Raw genomic sequence first — 4,587 nt, 5'->3', positions numbered from 1 at the left:
TGAGCGGTTCCGACTAGATATAGTTGGAATCACCTCGACGCATGGCTTGGGCTCTGGAACCAGAACCATCGAGAGGGGCTGGACCTTCTTCCACTCTGGAGTTGCTCATGGTGAGAGGCGCCGAGCAGGTGTGGGCATTCTCATCAGCCCCCAGCTTGGTGCCTGCACGTTGGGGTTTACCCCGGTGGATGAAAGGGTAGTTTCCCTCCGCCTCCGGATGGGGGGACGGGTCCTGACTGTTGTCTGTGCTTATGCACCGAACAGCAGTCCCGAGTGAGGCGGGGGACATTGAATCCGAATGGGCTGTATTCCAGGCCTCTATTGTTGAGGCAGCCAGCCGGAGCTGTGGCCGTAAGGTTGTTGGTGCCTGTCATAGCAGTAATCCCAGAATTCGTTGGTGGACACCGGCAGTGAAGGATGCTGTCAAGCTGAAGAAGGAGTCCTATTGGGCCTTCTTGACCTGTGGGACTCTGGAGGCAGCTGATGGGTACCGACAGGCTAAGCGGCATGCGGCTTCGGCTGTCGCCAAGGCAAAAACTCGGGCATGGGAGGAGTTCGGCGAGGCCATGGAGAAAGACTTCAGGACTTCAGCACCTTCAGGAAAGTGTTTGGAGAGAATGGAGTCAAACTGACAGACCCTTCAACCTGGATTACCTTAACAGCAGCAAATGGCCTCATTATCCCTTATGTTGGGAGTGCAATGGTGGATATAACTGTTGGCACAGTTACAGTGGGGCGCTGTGGAGTTGTAGTTGTACAAGACCACTGCTTATCCCGCGTACCAGGGCTGCTTGGTATGAATGTGATGCGACGATGTTGGCAGGCAGTATTCCAGGAGAATGCAGCACAACCACAGGGTCCACCAGTTGAAGCCAGCCCACTCAGACAGAAGGTTTGGAAAAAGGCTATGAGAATTTGTAGTCAGGAGGCTAAGTTCTCATCTGCTGAAGGCAATGTGGGTTATGCGTGGGTTACCAAGAAGGTCTGTGTTCAGCCCCGACAAGAGGTCCTACTGTTGGCAAGAGCACAGGGGGGGCTAGCTGACCAACCCTATGTTGCTTTGGTAGAACCCTTTCTGGTGGCACAAGCAGTGGTGACTGCCAATGGGGGACTTATTCTACTACAGTTAAAGAACATCACCAATGAGCCCCTCTACCTCCAACGCTTCCAGAAAGTGGGACAGCTGACTTTGATCCAGTCAGAAGACATAGTGAGTGGAAGTGTCAGTCTAACTGTGACAGCTCTGGGTGCTATAGAGGTACACCTACAGCAAGTGGATTCCAGCCCAATTGGCATAGAAACTCCCATCCCTGTTGACCTTTCTGGTGCCTCCCTCACACCCAAAGAACAACATCAAGTGCAGGAATTGCTTGAACGTCACCGCAAGGTATTCTCCCTGACTGACCAGGATTTTGGTTGTACAGATGTTGTATTTCACCAGATCCCAACAGGAGATGTGCCACCTGTTCGAGAGAGACATCAGCAGATTCCCCCATACATCTATCAAGAGGTATGTGCTCTGTTGCAGGAAATGCTGGAGGCAAGGGTCATTAACCAGAGTTGCAGTCCTTGGACATCCCCAATCATGTTGGTGAGGAAGAGGGATGGCACCCTGAGATTCTGCGTTGACTATCGCAAGGTAAACACCATTACACGAAAAGATGCTTTTCCATTACCAAGGATTGAAGAGTCCCTAATTATCGTGTCACAGGCTAAGTACTTTTCAACCCTCGACTTGGCTAGTGGATATTGGCAGGTGCCTGTCCAACCAGAGGATTGTCAAAAGACTGCATTCACCACTCCTGTATGAGTTCAACCGAATGCCGATTGGAGTATGCAATGCCCCGGCCACTTTTTTGTGGCTGATGGAGTGTTGCCTAGGTAATATGAACTTTGAGTCACTCCTGATTTACCTGGATGATGTAATTGTTTTTGCTCCTGACTTCACCACTGTTCTCAAACATTTGGAGCAAGTTTTTTCTTGTTTGCCCCAACATGGTCTGAAACTGAGGCCCAATAAATGCCACCTGTTCCAGTCCTCTGTCCAGTATTTGGGTCATGTGGTGTCAGAGACGGACATCACCCTGTTGAAGAAAAGGTGGAAGCAGTGACCGCCTGGCCACAACCAAAAACAGTGACAGAACTGAGGGCCTTCTTGGGGCTGATTGGCTATTACCGCCGTTTTATACCAAACTTTGCAAGGGTAGCGGCCCCTCTGCATGCACTGCTGGTTGGGTGTCCCCCCCAAAAAAAAGCGCAGAGCCAGCATCCCACTGACACAGTGGACAACAGAGTGTGAAATCGCATTTCATGGCCTGAAAGAAGCTCTGGTTAAAGCTCCTGTACTTCTCATTGCCTTTTATCTTGTACACAGATGCCAGCAAGGAAGGGTTGGGAGCAGTCCTCCGTCAGAGCGAGCTTCAACTCCCACCTTCAGCAGAGCTTCAACCATGTCCTGAGTGAGACGGGGGACATTGAGTCTGAATGGGCTGTGTTCCGTGCCTCTATTGTTGAGGTGGCCAGCCGGAGCTGTGGCTGTAAGGTCGTTCGTGCCTGTCATGGCGGCAATCCCAGAACTCGTTGGTGGACACCAGCCGTGAGGGATGCCGTCAAGCTGAAGAAGGAGTCCTATCGGGCCTTCTTGGCCTGTGGGACTCCGGAGGCAGCTGATGGGTACCAGCGGGCTAAGCGGCATGCGGCTTCGGCTGTCGCCAAACCAAAAACTCGGGCGTGAAAAGAGTGCAACGAGGCCATGCAGAAAGACTTCCGGATGGCTTTGAGGAGATTCTGGTCCACCATCCGGCGGCTCAGGAGGGGGAAGCAGTGCTCCATCAACACTGTGTACAGTGGAGATGGGGAGCTGCTGACCTCAACTCGGGACGTTGTGGGTCGGTGGAGAGAATACTTCGAAGACCTCCTCAATCCTACCAACACGTCTTCCGATGAGGAAGCAGAGCTGGTGGACTCAGGGGTGGACTCTCCTATCTCTGGGGCTGAAGTCGTTGAGGTGGTCAAAAAGCTCCTTGGCGGCAAGGCCCCGGGGGTGGATGAGATCCGCCCGGAGTTCCTTAAGGCTCTGGATGCTGTGGGGCTGTCCTGGCTGACACGCCTCTACAGGATCACGTGGACATTGGGGACAGTGCCGCTGGACTGGCAGACTGGGGTGGTGGTCCCCCTTTTTAAGAAGGGGGACCGGAGGGTGTGTTCCAATTACAGGCGAATCACACTCCTCAGCCTCCCTGGTAAGGTCTATTCAAGGGTCCTGGAGAGGAGGGTCCGTTGGATAGTTGAATCTCGGATTGAGGAGGAGCAGAGTGGTTTTCGTCCTGGTTGCGGAACAGTGGACCAGCTCTATGCCCTCTTTGGGGTCCTGGAGGGGGCATGGGAGTTTGTCCAACCAGTCTACATGTGTTTTGTGGACCTGGAGAAGGCGTTCGACCGTGTCACCCGGGGGCTCCTATGGGGGGTACTCCAGGAGTATGGGGTACCGGACCCCCTTGTATGGGCTGTCCGGTCCCTGTACGACAGGTGTCAGAGCTTGGTCCACATTGCCGGTAGTAAGTCGGATTCGTTTCCGGTGAGGGTTGGACTCCGCCAAGGCTGCCCTTTATCACCGATTCTGTTCATAACTTATATGGACAGAATTTCTAGGTGCAGCCGAGGTGTTGAGGGGATCCGGCTTGGTGGCCTCAGGATTGGGTCCCTGCTTTTTGCAGATGACGTGGTCCTGTTGGCTTCATCTGGTCGTGATCTCCAGCTCTCGCTTGAGCGATTCGCGGCCGAGTGTGAAGCGGGCGGGATGAGAATCAGCACCTCCAAATCTGAGACCATGGTCCTCAGCCGGAATAGGGTGGATTGCCCTCTCCGGGTCGGGAGTCAGGTCCTGCCTCAAGTGGAGGAGTTTAAATATCTCGGGGTCTTGTTCATGAGCGAGGGAAGGATGGAGCGTGAGATGGACAGACAGATCGGTGCGGCGTCTGCAGTAATGCGGGCTCTGCACCGGTCTGTCATGGTAAAGAAAGAGCTGAGCCAGAAGGCGAAGCTCTCCATTTACCAGTCGATCGACGTTCCTACCCTCACCTATGGTCATGAGCTGTGGGTCGTGACCGAAAGAAGGAGATCTCGTATACAGGCGGCTGAAATGAGTTTCCTCCGCAGGGTGGCCGGGCTCTCCATTAGAGATAGGGTGAGGAGCTCAGTCATCCGGGAGGTGATCAGAGTAGAGCCGCTGCTCCTCCGCATCGAGAGGAACCAGTTGAGGTGGCTCGGGCATCTGGTCAGGATGCCTCCTGGACCTCCCTGGTGAGGCACGTCTCTCTGGGAGGAGACCCCGGGGAAGACCCAGGACACGCTGGAGGGATTACATCTCTCGGCTGGCCTGGGAACGCCTCGGGATCCCCCCGCTGAGTTGGCAAATGTGGCTAGGGAGAGGGAAGTCTGGGCTTCCCTGCTTAGGCTGCTGCCCCCGCGACCCGACCCCGGATAAGCAGCAGAAGAAGAGAGCGACAAGTTAAACATTTTGGTCACCAAAGGCCCAATTGTGTCGAAGGCATTGAGAAAAAGCTTAACAGGAAGTTCAACCACAGA

The sequence above is a fragment of the Telmatherina bonti genome (genome assembly GCF_933228915.1).
Source record: "Telmatherina bonti genome assembly, chromosome: 7".
NCBI classification, from domain to species: domain Eukaryota; kingdom Metazoa; phylum Chordata; class Actinopteri; order Atheriniformes; family Telmatherinidae; genus Telmatherina; species Telmatherina bonti.
The sequence above is the reverse complement of the archived record's forward strand: the minus strand, read 5'-3'. Positions refer to the sequence as shown.